This window comes from Thamnophis sirtalis, unplaced genomic scaffold, assembly GCF_051295495.1.
Source record: "Thamnophis sirtalis isolate CommonGarterSnake01/CBP01778 unplaced genomic scaffold, rThaSir2_p1.2 scaffold_5, whole genome shotgun sequence".
Lineage (NCBI taxonomy): Eukaryota > Metazoa > Chordata > Lepidosauria > Squamata > Natricidae > Thamnophis > Thamnophis sirtalis.
This window is the reverse complement of record NW_028261385.1, coordinates 14,262,308-14,280,282: the sequence shown is the minus strand read 5'-3', so window position 1 is coordinate 14,280,282 and position 17,975 is coordinate 14,262,308. Positions and strand designations below refer to the sequence as shown.

At 42.2% G+C, this 17,975-nt stretch overlaps 1 protein-coding gene and 1 pseudogene across 1 annotated transcript in view; one reads left to right on the top strand and one right to left on the bottom strand.

Annotated features, from left to right (window-relative positions):
- Positions 1-17,975, bottom strand: part of DCC (DCC netrin 1 receptor) — a 734,614-nt gene that overhangs the window by 484,305 nt on the left and 232,334 nt on the right. The gene's annotated exons all lie outside the window — the stretch shown is intronic.
- The window catches only part of LOC148045285 (uncharacterized), a 108,024-nt pseudogene that overhangs the window by 27,735 nt on the left and 62,314 nt on the right, over positions 1-17,975 (top strand).

The following is a 17,975-nucleotide window of genomic DNA, read 5'->3' as shown; positions in this document are numbered from 1 at the left end:
CAAAGCAGAAAACAGTGGTACAAAATCCTCAAAATTACCTCTAGGGTTATCAAAGCGCCAATCATTGGCAAACCACAGCAAATCATGATGGACAACCCACAGAGAAGGATGTCACTATGCATATTACAGATAATCAATCAATCAATCAGAATAGGGCTGGAAGGGACCTTGGAGGCCTTCTAGTCCAACCCGCTGCTCAAGCAGGAGACCCTATATAATTTGAGACAAGTGGTTGTCCAGTTTCTTCTTAAAAGTCTCCAGTGGTGGAGCACCAGGGGTGGGTTCCTGCCCGTTCTAACCTCTTCTATAGAAGAGGTTCCACAGACCTACAGTGCCGTTTAGAACCGGTTCCAGCTCCCTCCCCCCACCCATCCGCACATCATCAAGAGGAAAAGTGAGAGGAGGAATTCTGGGAGTTGAAGTCCACAAGTCTTCAAGCTGTCAAGTTTGAACATCCCTGGGTTTTTTTTCTAAAGGGTTAGGGGTGCAATGGTTTTGTAACTTGACAGTTTTAAGACTTGCATGCTTCAAATGCCAGAGTTTCTGAGCCAACATTTTGGTTGCTAAGCAAGAGCGTTGTTAAGTGAGTTTCACCACATTTTACAAGTTGGTCACGCCCACCCAGTCACATGACTGCCAAGCCACTTCCACTTGGTCACATGGCTGGCAAGCCACTCCCACAAAGCAGGCCACACCTATAGAAGAGGTTCTAAAAATGTTGAAACCCACTACTGTGGAGCACCCACAATTTCTGAAGACAATTCATTGCAATAGTTGTTCTCATTGTTAGGAAGTTTCTCCTTAGTTCCAGGTTTGCTTCTCTCCATGATTAGTTTCCAACCATTGTTTCTTGTCTTGCCCTCTGGTACTTTGGAGAATAGCTTGACTCCCTCTTAAGTATGACCAGAATTGGGACCAGAATGTCCATTGCTAAACAAAATGGTTGTTAAGTGAGGATTTAAATGGCAGGATAAAAATCTCATCATCATCATGTCAATGCTGCTATCAGCATACTTGCATCAAACATTGGTTTGCAAAATTCCAGTTTTGTGACTGTTTTTGCCATAGTTGTTAAGTGAATCACTGCAGTTGTTAAGTGAGTCAAGAAGTTAAGTGAATCTGGCATCCCCATTGATTTTGTTTTCAGAAGTGGCAAATGGAGATCACATGACTCCATAAAGTTGCAAATGTCATAAATACATGCATGCCTGAATTTTGGTCAAATGATCACTTCTATAATTTGTTACAAGTGTAAGTCACTTTATTCAGTGCAGTTGCAACTTCAACCAGTTGCTAAACAAATTGTTGTAACTTGAGGACTCTAGCCATTTGCAATCTTCCAGTCACTTAAACTTCAATGTTAGAGGCAAGTAGGCAGATAGCAGCATTGACCTGAGGATGACTAGATTTTTATCTTGCCTTTTTAATTCAGGTAGTCCTTGCTTACGGGCACAACTGAGCCCAAAATTTCTGTTGCTAGAGTGTTGTGAATATATTCTTCCCATTCCTAATAAACAATTATATAAATATTGGTTTAACAAAAAAAGCACACATGCACACACACACACAGAGAGAGAGAGAGAGAGAGAGAGAGAGAGAGAGAGAGAGAGAGAGAGAGAGAGAGAGAGAGAGAGAGAGAGAGAGAAGGAGAGAGAGAAAGAAAGAGAAAGAAAGAGAGATAGAATGAGTGGGGAAAGAGAGAGATAGAAAGAGAGGGAGAGAAAGAGAGATAGAGAGAAAGGAAGAGAGAGATAGAATGAGAGAGAGAGAAAGAGAGAGAGAGAAAGAGAGGGAGGGAGAGTGGGAGAGAGAGATAGAAAGAGAGAGGGAGAGAGAAAGAAAGAGAAAGAGAAAGAAAGAGATATAGAATGAGTGGGGAAAGAGAGATAGAAAGAGAGGGAGAGAAAGAGAGATAGAGAGAAAGAAAGAGAGAAAGAAAGAGAGAGAGAATGAGAGAGAAAGAGAGATAGAGAGAAAGGAAGAGAGAGATAGAATGAGAGAGAAAGAAAGAAAGAGAGAGAGAAAGAGAGGGAGGGAGAGAGGGAGAGAGAGATAGAGAGATAGAAAAAAAAGAGAGAGAGAAAGAGAGAGAGAGAAAGAAAGAGAAACAGAGAGATAGAAAGAGAGAGTGGGGAGAGAAAGAGAGAGATAGAAAAAGAGAGGGAGAGAGGGAGAGAACGAGAGATAGAGAGAAAGAAAGACAGAGATAGAAAGAGAGAGAGAAAGAGAGAGAGAAAGAGAAAGAGAGGGGGGGGAGAAGGAAAGAGAATGAATGTATTGGAGATTCTGAGAGTAGAATCAGCTGACAACTTTGCACACAATGAATTTATTTTCACGGGCTTTTACTAAGTCATTACAAAAACCTACTGAGACCCCTTGACAGGCCAAGACTGAAGTGATGAATCTGTCTGATACGCAGTGACAATGTCTGCAACTAATGTCCTTGTCTCATCAGAGCTGACAAGATTGGAGCAACTTCGGTGTGCGCAAATTGCTGTTTCAAGAAGGCAAGGTAGTACATGTTAACAGAACATGGTCAATGCACTTCACCTCAGTTTGAAGGGGAACAAAAGACCATTTGAAAGGAAAACTAAACACCAAATTGAATCAGGCTGCTTCATAGAAAATCTGTAACTCAGTCTCCAAGGTGATGCTCAGCTTTTCTGAAATGTATCCCCTCAAACATTAAAAGCATTAAGGCACTAAGTGGGGTTGAGGCAAATGTTACTTTCCATTTGTATTTATCTTCCCATCTACCGCAAACAGGAGGCAAAGGGGGAAAAAGACAGGAAACTCTAACGATATGTGGCAAAAACTGTGGGAAATGGGAGGAAGAGATGCTGCCTAGGAAGCAGTCAGATAACAGATGCCGTAGCCCACAGCTGCATAATGGTAGGGGATTTATTTATTTATTTAGCATAGGGGAAAAAAACAATTGCAACCAGCCTACCTTCCATGAAGGACCATGAAGGACCGAGGTGGCACAGTGGTTAGGGTGCAGTACTGCAGGCCACTTTAGCTGACTGTTATCTGCAGTTCAGCGGTTCAAATCTCACCGGCTCAAGGTTGACTCAGCCTTCCATCCTTCCGAGGTGGGTAAAATGAGGACCCGGATTGTTGGGGGCGATATGCTGACTCTGTAAACCACTTAGAGAGGGCTGAAAGCCCTATGAAGCGGTATATAAGTCTAACTGCTATTGCTATTGCTATATACTGCAAGAGCACATCATAAGAAAGATGAATCGAAAGTTAGAAATAAGATTGCCGGGAGAAATATCAACAACTTCAAATATGCAGATGAAACCACTAATGGCAGAAAGTGAAGAGGAACTAAAGAGCCTCCTGATGCGGGTGAAGAAGAAGAGTGCAAACATTGGCTTGAAACTCAACATTAAGAAAACTAAGGTCATGGCATCCATACCTCTCAATTCCTGGCAAATAGATGGGGAAGAAATAGTGGTAGAGACAGATTTTATTTCTCTGGCCTCCAAGATCACTGCAGATGGAGATTGCAGCCAATAAATTGGCTTGCTCTTGGGGAGGAAAGCTATGGCAAATCTAGACCGCGTACTAAAAAGCAGAGACATCACCCTGCCAACAAAAGTGTATATAATCAAGGCTCTGGTTTTCCCAGTTGCAATGGATGGCTGTGAAAGTTGGACCATAAGAAAGGCTGAGCGCCAAAGAATTGAGGCTTTTGAGCTATAGTGCTGGAGAAGACTTCTGCAAGTCCATCGGTCTGCAGGGCGATCAAACCGGTCAGTCCTGGAGGAGATGAACCCTGACTGCTCTTTAGAAGGCCAGATCCTGAAGTTGAAACTCAAATACTTTGGCCACCTAATGAGAAGGAAGGACTCATTGGAGAAGCGCCTAATGCTGGGAATGATTGATGGCAAACGAAGGAGGAGACGACAGAGAATAAGGTGGCTGGATGGAGTCACTGAAGTAGTCGGCATGAGCTTAAATGGACTCCAGAGGATGGTACAGGAAGGTGTGAAGGAACATGGTCCATGGTGGTCAGACACATTCACAACTAACAACAATACTGTACAAATGAGAAAGAGGACTGATATCTACAGACATCTCACATCCTGAACATAAACTGTTTGAACTTCTCCCCCTTAGGACGCTGCTATAGAGCATTGCATGTCAAAACAACTTTGCACTCTGCGATTTGCACCTTCTAACTCTCACTGTCTTGTGCCTAAATATATTTTACCCCCGTATTAGAGCTGTACTGCTATTATCCTCTTTCATCTTTTAATCTTTCTCATCTTTCCTACTACCTTCTGCTGTTGGTATTTTATGATCTGTAACTTTTTGTTTGTATTTTAAGATTTATGTTTGTACCTTATGATTTATGATCTATGACTTATCACTTTGTTGTTTGTACGTACACTGAGACAAATTCCTTGTGTGTCCAATCACACTCGGCCAATAAAGAATATCCCATTCCATACGTGGACTAGCAATATATATGAACATATGGGTGGAGGAAAAAAGCTCAGAAGGGACACACATATCCAGGTTTTCAGGATGTAAAGTAGATGGTGGAAGATCTGTAATTTCAGACTTGCAGTATTCTGTTAATGTAGCCTTACAATAATGTAGAATTAGCTCATCTGGTTGTTTTTTCTGTCTGGTGTGCCTGTAAAGGCTGACAGAACCCGAATGACAGGTCTGTCTTCTGATTATAGCACAAGGGGTACCAAATGGTCTCCAAGCATTGTGCTTTGGGGGACAAACATTATAGCACTGGATTCTCTGCATTATTTGTTAATTTTATGTCATCTAAGTAAAAATATTTGAAGACTTTTGGTGAAATCAATGTGAAAAGGAAGATCTTTATAACAAGAATCTGTCTGTCTGTCTGTCTATCTATCTATCTATCTATCTATCTATCTATCTATCTATCTATCTATCATCTATCTATCATCTATCTATCAATCATCTATCAATCATCTATCTATCATCTATCTATCTATCTATCTATCTATCTATCTATCTATCTATCTATCTATCTATCTATCTATCTAATCTATCAATGGCTCTGTGCGTGTGTGTGTGTGTATGTTCCAGCATAACTCTGGAAAGCCTCGAGCAATTTCAACCAAACTTGGTACACAGATGACTTACTCTCTGAAAAAAAAATACTGTGGGGTAAGACATCCCTAACACCCCTTGAGGTGTGTGTTCTGTTAAGATACAGCCTGTTGTGCCTTAAAATGGCTTCTACTGTACAGTGCAGTGGAGTTGCCATGGTAACAGCTTCATAGTACTCCACAAAGGGGTTACCTCTGGTAAGGGAGAAAATCCAACATTACAAATTATGTTTGGTCTGGACATTTTCCCGCTACAAATAAATACCCAGGGAATGTCGGGTTATCAATTAGTATTTAATAAAAGTGTATTAAGGGTTAAACGAGACAACATATCCATTTTAACATTAATCAACCTTTGTGAAATAAACCAACTTTATATTCTTTCTTTTTACTTTTAACAATCTTGATCTTTAGACCCTTCAAATACTATCCTTGAATTTTATTTCTTTTAATTTATTTTTCTTTCTCCCTTTGTCCCTTCTCAGAACATAATTCAGAACTTTTTTTGTTTGTAAATATATGAGATTTAAACAGATCACTCTTTTAGTTTGCTATTTGTATATCATTTTTATTATCATGAGGTCAGCTGATCTCAGTTATACATCTAATGTAGCATCTTTTTCAATATTCTTGTAGCCTGTCATTTTTTGTTCCCCTTTCAAATCCATTTCAGTTTTATCCAGTAAAAGGTGTTCCTTTTTTCCATAGTTTATCTATGATGTCATATATTTTAAATAATTTCTTCAGGGTCCATTGTTCAAAAACATACTTCAGTAAATTCAATGTAAAAATATTCTGCTCCAGTCTATATTAGTAAATCAAATGTAACTATTCCTCTCCTTAATTGTAATTTTTTGTTCTCTCTGGTTCTCCCTAGTGTCCAACCTTCAAAGTCTATTCCTATTATGGTGTATAAAAGTTTTCTCATGGGAAGGATACTTATAATTAATTTCAAATTTTTACTTCAACTCCATCTGGATCATTAACCTTTCTGTAACTTTCCAAACTCAATTTTCTTGGTACCTTTTCACTAATTACAAAAGAGAAGTCTTTAAATATGTGTGCATGTATAGATAAAGGTAAAGGTTCCCCTCACACATGCTAATCATTCCCGAGTCATCTCTGGTGCTCATCTCCGTTTCAAAGCCGAAGAGCAAGCACTGTCCGAAGACATCTCTGTGATCATGTGGCTGGCATGACTAAATGATGAAGGCACAGGGAATGCTGTTACCTTCCCACTAAAGTTGGTTCCTATTTTTCTACTTGCATTTTTACATGCTTTCGAACTGCTAAATTGGCAGAAGCTGGGAAAAGTAACAGGAGCTCACTCCATTATGCAGCGCTAGGGATTCGAACCTCCAAACTGCTGACCTTTTTGGTCGACAAGCTCAGAGTCTTAGCCATTGAGCCACTACAACCCTTTTATGCATGTGTATATTTATTAAATTTCTATGCTCCTCATCTTGCTTTCCAGAGGGACTCTGTAGTTAAATCTTCTTTTAATAAGAGTTAAAGAGGATTCACCTAGTGCTTTAAAACCTTGCTGTTACAAAGGTTCTTAATGACTAAAAAGCAGTTTAAAAGCAATGATCAAAAATGATTAAGAAGTGAGACAAGGTGAACCTCATCTCCATAAAGGCTATGTTATGACTGTGAGGTTAGATGGAATTCCTCGACTGCCAACAGCTGAACTCACAAATCAACCACAAAAACCTCGGTTCCTGCTGTCTACTCATGAGAAGCAGCTGTCCAGTGTACATATGGGCAATCTCGTGATCTCTCCTTTCTCCAAAGAGACTTTGCCAGTCGAAAACACCGTCTGGCTGATCTCAATGCAATGTCATCCCTGCTCTTTTGGAGACATCTAGTTTATCACGTATCCTCTATGGATGTCTTACTAGGCACATTTTTATGCAAATGCCATTTCCCCAAAAGACTGTATTTTTCATATTTGGGTGCATTCCCGGTTATGGAGTTATTCAAGAAGCTACAATTGAATAATTTTGCATCCAAAAGCAAAAAAAGTATTTGCATTCACTTTTATGATTAAAGTCAGGGGACTTTCAAGGGCATCGATAACTAATTTATGATTAGATGATAAAGAGTGACAAAACAGGTGCCATTGGTACATTGTTAACACCTTACTTTAGCAATAACTGATGACCTTTTTAGGAGAACTAATCAATATGCCAAATTATATTCCATGAATTGCCTTGAAAAGATGGTCATCTAAGGGAGGAAACAAATTCCAGGTCTACACAAAGTTTTGGCCATTCCAAAATGATGTGTTAGACATTTCACAAAGTGAAATAGGGTGATTGCTTCATTCTCCTCTGTACAAGTAGGTAAAGATAAAGGCAAAGCTTCCCCTCGCACATATGGGCTAGTCATTCCCGACTCTAGGGGGTGTTGCTCATCTCTCTTTCAAAACCGAAGAACCGGTGCTGTCTGAAGATGTCTCTCTTTAGATGACTAAATGCCGAAGGCACACAGAATGCTCTTACCTTTCCACCAAAGTTGTCCCTATTTTTCTACTTGCATTTTTACCTGTTTTCAGACTGCTAGGTTGGCAGAAGCTGGGACAAGTAACAGGAGCTCACTCTGTTACATGACGCTAGGGATTTGAACTACCGAACTGCCGACCTTTCTGATTGACAAGCTCAGCATCTTAGCCACTGAGCCACCACATTCCCTTTCTGTACAAGTAGAGGGGTGTCTCTTTCAGACATTGCTTTGATAGGGTACTTAAGTGACATCTTTGTTGAAATAAAGCACTCTTTCCAAAATTTGGACAACTGTGCTGCGATGAGGATATGTAATTCCACAGATCCACAAATTATTTTACTATCCCTATTAAAGATACAATTTAAAAGGAAGGATTAGAACCGTACTGTTATATTGTGTTGCAGGGTAGGGCTACAATCTATGAACTAGGATGAAGTTGTTTTATTAAGGAGTATGGAAGAGTACATGGATAGATTATGAATGGTTTTCAGGCTCCCAGAAAAAGGGCATTAATTGAAATTGTCTGTACAGAGCATGTATTTACCTTGCTCAATGCTAGGAATCCTACTGGACAACCACTTAAATATGAGCCAGCCATGTGCAGCAGCTGCCAAAAAAGCCAACACAGTTCTAGGCTACATAAACAGAGGGATAGAATCAAGATCACGTGAAGTGTTAATACCACTTTATAATGCCTTGGTAAGGCCACACTTGGAATACTGCATTCAGTTTTGGTCGCCACGATGTAGAAAAGATGTGGAGACTTTAAAAAGAGTGCAGAGAAGAGCAACAAAGATGATGAAGGGACTTGAGGCTAAAACATATGAAGAACAGTTGCAGGTATGTCTAGTTTAATGAAAATAAGGGCTAGGGGAGACATGATCACAGTGTTCCAATATCTCAAGTGTTGCCACAAAGAAGAAAAAGTCAAACTATTCTCCAAAGCACCTGAGGGTAGAACAAGAAGCAATGGGTGGAAACTAATCAAGGAGAGAAGCAACTTAGAACTGAGGAGAAATTTCCTGACAGTGAGAACAATTAATCAGTGGAACAACTTGCCTCCAGAAGTTGTGAATGGTCCAACACTGGAAATCTTTAAGAAGATGTTGGATAACCATTTGTCTGAAGTGGTGTAGGGCTTCATGCCTAGGCAGGGGGTTGGACTAGAAGACCTCCAAGGTCCCTTCCAACTGTTCTGTTCTATTCTATTCTATTCTATTCCATTCTATTCTATGTTGTGTGGAAAATAGCCTACATTGAGAAGCATGGAATCCATTGATGTCATCCCCAGCTACTGGTTCTTTAAAAACCAAACTGCTATGGTTTTCAAAATGATGGCCATAAGATTTTCTAATGGGAGATAAAAATGCAACAGGACTCGGTGGGGCTTTTTTGGAAGGGAGGTTCCTACAGATGAGCAGATATTTTGATGGAATACAATGAAGAGGCAGTTTCTCAGGAAGGAGTGTATACATTCCCTAAGGGCAATCAGGCAAGAGGCAGCCTAGCTCAGAGATGGACAGAAAACAGAGGAAGAGAGTAAAGAATTTCCCTAGAATTTCCCAGGTATATCTATTACAGTGAAAGTAGTAAAGCATTACTCTGGCAAGATTCTGTCTACTGAGTGCAAGCAAATAAAGAACTGAACTTTGTCTGGATTATTCTATGTCATGCTCAGCTGGGTGTAGTGCTCTCCTCCATAAACAAAGCTTATGTGGGTAGCTGCTTCAACAGGTATTGTAACAAATGCAGGGCAAAAAGAGGAAATAATTTCTATGAAATAAGTTGGGAAAACCGTGTTATTCATCTATTGTAGATGTTCCAAAACAGAGAAGAAATGCAAGGAAACAAAGTATACCAAGACCTAAACCCATTTAGATCACTCACATCATGTTTCCATTTCATTCTAAGAAACTGGTTATTTCTCCTTTCTAGGGAAAACACAACACAACAAAATACTTTTCCAGCTTGCAATGAAGAAAGAAGAGGGGTGGCCATCTATGAATTGGGCTGCTAAGTCAACAATGCAATTAGACATAGCTCATTTTAACAAACAGGGATGGCTCAGTGGCTAAGACATTGAGCTTGTTGATTAGAAAGGTTAACAGTTTGGCAGTTAATGGAGTGAGCTCCCATTACTTCTCCCAGCTTCTGCCAACCTAGCGGTTCGAAAGCACGTAAAAATGCAAGTAGAAAAAATAGGAACCACCTTTGGTGGGAAGGTAACAGTGTTCCATGTACTTTTGGCATTTTGTCATGCCTGCCACATGACCACAGAGAGGTCTTTGGACAATGCTGACTCTTCGGCTTTAAAACGGATATGAGCACTGCCCCCTAGAGTTGGGAAAGACTAGCACATAGGTGCGAGGGGAACCTTTACCTTTTACAATTTAACAAAGCACAGTCTTCAACTACATTCCGGTGCTGGGTCTTCCACCTTTTTAAAGAACATTAATGATAAAAATGCCAGTTCTACCATTTTGCATTTTCACCTATTATACAAAGGAGCTTTGGTCATCTTTCATTTTACTACCGCCTACCTCCACTTCCAGGAAATTGACAAATGTACATCCAGAACACAGTTATTGTGAGATTCTTCTATATGGCAGCCGCCACTTTACGAAACAGCTTGCCCCAGAAGTATGTCCAGGTCCTCCCTTATTAATATTCTGCTTATGTTCAATTTGCAATAAACCACATTTCCATGTCTTCATCATCAAGTCCGTTTTTTCATCCTATATCTGTAAATTACTTTGCTAATCAGCATGCCCTGAGATACTGTATATTACTAATTACTTTGCTGAAATCAAGATATATATTTTGTCTGAAGTGTTCTCACAATCTCTTAAGGAAGTAACACATCAAAAAGGCAGTAAATGTAGTCAGGTAAGATTCAGTTCTTACAAATCCAAGCTTTCAAAGAGCTTACAGAGTAATCTCTTTTTGATGTGCTCTAAAATCTTGTGTGTCAATGTCAAATTGACCATTTCCCTTTTCTCTGAGTCTTTCTCCTTTCCCTTTTTAAAAGTGATACTATAAGAGGTCTATAGAGATTCTCAGTCATGCAGGTCACTTTTGGGTGTTCCAAAAGTGCCTTTTTTTCAAGAGGCAACTGGACTTCCTTTGTTTTTTTATTTGAAGATGTTTTGCTTCTCATCCAAGAAGCTTCTTCAGCTCTGACTGGATGGTGGGGAATGGAAGGATTTATATTCCTTGCAGAGAGCTGGTCATTTGCAAACCTCCAAGTGCTTTAACAACCCTCTAAAAGGATGCAAATGAACAGTTGTCTCCCGGGAATATAAATCTTTCCCTTCCCCACCATCCAGTCAGAGCTAAAGAAGCTTCTTGGATGAGAAGCAAAATGTCTTCAAAGAAAAAACAAGGAAGTCCAGTTACCTCCTGAAAAAAGCACCTTTGGGACTCCTTAGAAGAGACTACCATCTTCTCCATAAAATCACAAAAGGAAGGGAGCCAATCTCTAACAACGTTGAATTGCCTATAAATTTTAAAAAAAAAATACTGGGGTTTTTTTGTGTTCTGACATCAATATTTTATCCCAATTTTATCAATTCAGGCCCCGAAAAACCTTTTTTTGTTGTTGTTCTCCTCCAAATCCTGATTGTTCCTTGGGAGAAGTGACAGAATATATTTTGTCTTTTATGTACACTGAGAACATATGCACCAAAGACAAATTCCTTGTGTGTCCAATCACACTTGGCCAATAGAGAATTCTGTTCTGTTCTGTTCTGTTCTGTTCTGTTCTGTTCTATTCTATTCTATTCTCCTCCACCTTGCTAGGAGTTCTCAAAAAAATTCCAAAGGTATTCCATCAAACGTTCCTTCTTCTACCTCGGATATAATTGATCTGGTCCTTGAATTTTAAACACAAAGGATTAAAGAAGCATTCAGAAAGTTAGTTTCTATCAGTCTCAAGCAATATCCCTGCCTTTTTTATCCTGCTCATCACAATGCCCGCATGGAACACAAGGGTGTTTTGTTGACGTTGAAGAAGTAGCTTCAACTCTATTTTAGTTAGCTACTAAAAGTAGCTGCACAGTTCTATTTTTCTTTGTTATTTACATTTTGTAATCTTCACTGAACAACTAGCATGCTTATTCTTTTCTTTTCCTTTGATTGTGAACATACTTAAGGAGATTCTCATACAACCCACAGTTCATTCTTTTAGATTTTTAGAGTTTACTTTTCTGATACCCTTTACGGTTTCTGACTTAATATTCTTCATTTATGGGCTTGGCTGCCTCTTTCTCTTTTTTTCCCTTTCCCTTTCCTATAAAGGTAAAGGTAAATATTCCCCTCACACATATGTGCTAGTTGTTCCTGACTCTAGGGGGCGGTGTTCATCTCCATTTCAAAGCCGAAGAGCCAGGGCTGTCTGAAAACGTCTCTGTGGTCATGTGACTGGCATGACTAAATGCTGAAGGCGCATGAAACACTGTTACCTTCCCACCAAGGTGGTTCCTATTTTTCTACTTGCATTTTTACATGCTTTCGAACTGCTAGGTTGGCAGAAGCTGGGACAAGTAACGGGAGCTCACTCCGTTATGCAGCGCTAGGGATTCGAACCACCAAACTGCCGAGCTTTCTGATCGACAAGCTCAGCATCTTAGCCACTGAGCCGCCACGTCCCTCCCTTTCCTATAGTCACATTGAATTCTTTGGCTTTCCTCATTTTCTGACGTGGTTGGCATTTGTGTAAATTCTTGCACAGTATTTCTACAAAATGTTTCTACTCTCTAAGGATTCCCTTCTTTTTTTCAGCTTCTTTCTCCATTAGCTTCTTCTATAATGGGATTCTATCTACCAATGGTCCAAGGTTCTTAAAATCTGCTTTTTTGAAGTCCAGAATAAACCTTTGACTGCTTTAGTTTTCTGCAACATCAAGAAGTCTAGCAATACATGGTCACTTTTCCCCAAGTGTTCCTGCTGGTTCTACTTCCTCATTTATGTCTTTCTAATTGATCAGTATGAAGTCAAGATTAACCAATTCTCTTGTGACTTTCTCTATCCTCAGAAGGAAAAAAGCTGTCAGAAAGACAAGTCAGGAATTTTGTGAGAGGATCATGCTTGGCAGAGTTTGTCTCTCAACAGATGTTGAGATAATTAAAAATTTCCATCACTTTGCCTCCAGGCCTTTTTGAAAGATCTCCAATTTGCTCTTGGAGAGCATTATCCACCTTCTTCTCCTTGGTCTGGCAGTCAACACCTCGCATCTACCACAGCATTGGATTTATTTGTTCCTCCAGGATTATTTTAATCCAGATGTTCTTTGTAGCATTGCCAAGGTCTCTTGCATAGATGTCTGATTAGGGATTTTTAACGTCGAGAGTTTTTCCTCCTCAATTTCAATTGATGTGTTGCTTTGAATAAAAGAGTTGCTATATCGTAGTTGTGGGCAATGCTCTATCAAGTGACCATTCTAAATGAAATTTGTTTTTCCATTCAAACCATTCAAATTCTTCTCATTTGTTTTCCATACTCTGAGCATAAGTCCATAAGACAATGAACGCCATGAATTTTATGGGGCAGAATGGTTTTTCATCAAGTAAATTAAGAAGCCCAATTTTAGCATTACTCCCCTTTTCTATTCTTTCTCATGGGTCTTTACTCTCAAGTTTTTCATTTCAACACACATTCCCACACACAAACATCTCCAAAAAGGTGTTCAGTTTAAAGCCCACCCATGGTCCCAAATCAGGTTAGGAGGTAATCCTGTTTTCTAACAGTCCTTATGAAGAAAAAACAAACTTATACTAGCATTTCATTGTCTATGTTGTAGAACTAAGGAGAAATTTCCTGAACGTTAGAACTGCACAAGTCAAAAAGGGGGCTATGAAAATATCTACTGATGCCTCACATCCTGGACCTAAATTGTTTTAATGTCTACCCTCAAAACAAAACTGAAGGGCACTGCACACCAGAACAACTAGACACAAGGACAGTTTTTTTTCCCCTGAATACCATCATTCTGCTAAAAGAATAATCCCCAGAAACACTGTCAAATTATCTACTAAGACTGTATTACTATTATTCTTCTCTTCCTTCCTAGTACCCATCTCTTTCCTAGTACCTATCTCTTTCCACTTATGACAATAACCATGTTGCTTGTATCTTTAAAATTTATATTGTTTTATTTGTTTCCTAGCATAATTTGATTGCTTATTAGAACCTGACTATCACTAAGTGTTGTAACTTATGATTCTTGATAAATGTATTCTATTCTATTTTTCTTCATGTACACTAAGAGCATATGCACCAAAGACAAATTCCTTGTGTGTCCAATCATACTTGGTCAATAAGGAATTCTATTTTATGCTATTCTATTTTATTCTACCTTCAACGTCTGAAGGCAAGCTGTTCTGCTAGTTAATTGTCCTCACTATTAAGTTTCTCCTTATTTCTAGGTTGCAACCACTCCAGCAACCACTCCAGCCATCTCAGACTCTGGGCCTTTGCCCCCCCCCCCTCCTTGCATTTCTGGACCCACAAGAGGGAGAGGGACTGTGGAACTCTCCCTCCTTTCTATCATCATTGGTTTCCGACCGCGATTTCTGCACAAATCCACTTGAGTGGTATTTTTTGTTAAGATCTGTGCAATTTCTTTGTGTATGGAGAGTGTATGGTGTGATTGCTGGATGAATGAACCCACCTAATTTTAACTATCTTTTTATTATACTATTGTATTTTTATATGTTTTAATGGATTTCAGTGGGGCATGTATGAGGATTTCAGTGGGGCATGTATGAGGATTTCAGTGGGGCATGTATGAGAGAGTGATTGAGAGTGCATCTGAGAGGATTGAGGGCACGGCCAGGTGCCCCCCCCCACTGAGTGCATAAGCAAATGTGATAGGGGGGCCCAGGCCTACCCCTCATCCTAGAATGAGTGATAGATGTGACCTGCCGGGAAGAGCATGGGCCATGGGAGGGGGAGGGGCCTTCTGGGATGGGGGCGGGCCGGAGCATCCCGGTCATCCTGGGGAGGGGCAGATACAACGGGGGCTACAGGGCTAGCCATTACCGGGGAAGAAGGGCTCGCTACGTCACAGTGATCCCTCATTTCGGCCCTGTAAGCTCAACTCAAGGACCAAGTGGCAGGAGAAGCCAGGGCCCTGGTCTCAGGTTGCTGTTGCTAAATGCCAGGTCTGTGATTCATAAAGCTCCCCTTGTCCGGGACTTAATACTTGACGAGGGGGCAGACCTGGCATGTATTACTGAAACCTGGCTGGGCCATGAGGGAGGAGTCCCCCTCTCCGAAATGTACCCGGAAGGGTTTCAGGTGCTCCACCAACCATGACATCAAGGAAGGGGTGGGGGAGTGGCAATTATTATCGGAGGATCATTAGCTCCTCGCAGGAGCCCTGCTCCGGAGATTGTTGGGTGTGAGTCCCTTCTTTTGAAGTTGGACCTAGGGGTTCAAGTGGGCTTGCTTTTGATGTACCTACCTCCTAGCTGCGTCACAACAGCCCTGCCTGCACTCCTGGAGTCAGTAGCCGGGTTGGCGATTGAGTTCCCCAGACTGTTAGTACTGGGGGACTTTAATCTGCCGTCCTTAGGCAAATGCTCTGATGGGGCCCAGGAGTTCATGGCTTCCATGACAGCCATGGACTTGACCCAAGTAATCCAGGGTCCGACTCATAGAGCGGGACACACACTCAACCTAGTGTTTCTCTCGGGGCAGTGGAGATGTGATTTTAAGTTAAGGGAAGTAGACATCTTACCCTTGTCATGGTCGGATCACTTCCTGTTGAGGCTTGATTTTCAGAAGCTACTCCCCCACCGCAGGGAGGTGGAACCGATTAAGTGGTTCCGCCCCAGACACCTGATGGACCCGTTGGGATTTCAGAAGGAGCTTGGAGAGATACCTGACTCTCTTGCCCACAATCCAACAGAGTCCCTGGTCGCCGTTTGGAATACAGTGGCGACTGGGGCCCTAGATTGGATTGCGCCTTTGTGGCCTCTACGCGGCAGTGGATCCAGGAGGGCTCCTTGGTTTACTGAGGAACTCTGGGAGATGAAGCACCAAAAGAGACGCCTAGAGCGACGCTGGAGGGCTAGCAACTCTGAATCCGACTGAACACTACTAAGAGCCTTTACTAGGACTTATTTAGTGGCGATACAGGCGGCAAAATGTGCAAATTTTTCCGCTCTCATTGCGTCCGCAGACTCTTGCCCAGCCGCCCTGTTTAGGATAACCTGTTCCCTCCTGAAAGGGGGGGAAATGGGGGATGCCTTACAGGGTCAAGCTGAGGAGTTTGCTCAGTTTCTGTTGGACAAAATCGCTCAGATTCGGACAGACCTGGACTCCATTTAGACAGAACCAGCAGAGATGCCGAGGGAGGGTCTTGTTCAGACTTTCTGGAATGAGTTCCAGTTTGTCACTCCTGATGAAGTGGACAAGGCCATGGGAGCGATGAGTGCATCCATCTGTTTACTGGATCCATGCCCCTCCTGGCTGGTTTCGACCAGCAGGGAGGTAACACGAGGCTGGCTCCAGAGAATTACAAATGCCTCCTTGCGGGAGGGATCTTTTCCACAACCTCTGAAGGAGGCGGTGGTGAGACCCCTCCTCAAGAAGCCTTCTCTGGACCCAGCTATTTTTAAAAACTATCGTCCAGTCTCCAACCTCCCTTTTTTAGGGAAGGTTGTTGAGAAGGTGGTGGCCCTCCAACTCCGATGGACCTTGCATGAAGCAGATTACCTAGACCCTTTTCAGTCTGGTTTCAGGCCTGGTTACTCCACTGAAACCGCTTTGGTCGCACTGACCGATGATCTCTGGCAGGCCAGGGACAGAGGGCTTTCCTCTGTCCTTGTGCTCCTTGACCTCTCAGCGGCCTTCGATACCATCGACCATGGTATCCTTCTGCGATGGCTGGAAGAGGTGGGAGTGGGAGGCACCATTTTACGGTGGTTCTCTTACCTCTCTGACAGGTCGCAGTCGGTGTTGGTTGGAGGACAGAGGTCGACTTCTAAGCCCCTCAATCATGGGGTGCCGCAGGGGTCGGTCCTGTCCCCCCTCCTATTTAACATCTACATGAAGCCACTGGGTGAGATCATTCGCCGGCATGGGATTAAATACCATCAGTATGCGGACGACACTTGTATCTGTCCGCCCCGTTCCAACTCAGTGACGCGGTGGAAGTGATGTGCCAGTGCCTGGAAGCTGTTAGGGTCTGGATGGGAGTGAACAAACTCGCACTCAATCCTGACAAGACCGAATGGCTGTGGATGTTGCCCCCTAAGGACAGTCCTCCTAGTCCGTCCTTAAGCCTGGGAGGAGAAAATTTGCTCCCTTCAGAGAGGGTTCGCAACTTGGGGGTCCTCCTGGATCCGCATCTGACTTTGGAACACCACCTGTTGGCTGTGACCATGGGGGCCTTTGCCCAGGTTCGCCTGGTGCACCAGTTGCGACCCTATTTGGACCAGGAGGCACTCATGCTCTCGTCATCTCAAGACTGGATTACTGTAATGCGCTCTACTTGGGGCTGCCCCTGAAAAGTGTTCGGAGACTACAATTAGTCCAGAATGCAGCCGTGCGAGCGATATTGAGTGTACCAAGGTACACCCATACTACACCTATCCTCCGCGAGCTGCACTGGCTTCCCATTGGTCTCCGAGCACAATTCAAGATGCTGGTTATCACCTTTAAAGTCCTACATGGCCTAGGACCCGGATACCTGCGAGACCGTCTTCTGCCACATACCTCCCTTAGATCAATAAGGTCGCACAGGATGGGCCTTTTCTGGGTGCCTTCAGCGAGACAATGCCGGCTGGCGGCGCCTAGGAGTAGGGCCTTCTCTGTTGCCACTCCGGCCCTATGGAATGAGCTGCCCCCACAGATCCGGGCCCTACCCACTCTCATGGTCTTCCGCAGAGCTATTAAAACCTGGCTTTTCCAGCAGGCCTGGGGCTGTTGACCTCTTGACTGAGGTCCAGCCCCCCTCTGATTGGATGTATGTTGTGCTTCTTTTTAACTTTGTTGTGTCCTATTGGTTTTAAATTCTTTTTTAATATTTTCATTTCTGTAAGCCGCCCAGAATCCTTCGGGATTGGGCGGCCTAGAAATTCAATAAATGAAATGAAATGAAATGAATGCTTCTCTCTTTGATTTGTTTCCATCCATTGTTTCTTGGTCTTGCCTTCTGGTACCTTGGAAAATAAGCTGACCTCCTCTTCTTTGTGGCAGCCCCTTAAATACTGGAATACCGCTATTATGCTAGGACCCCTAGTCCTAGCCATGCCCAATTCCTGAGTATTTGTTATCCCCAGCATGAGGTCTAGGGAATTCTGGGAGTTGAAGTTCGCTCATTGTAAATTTGCCATGGTTCAGAAACACTGAGGCACATCCCTT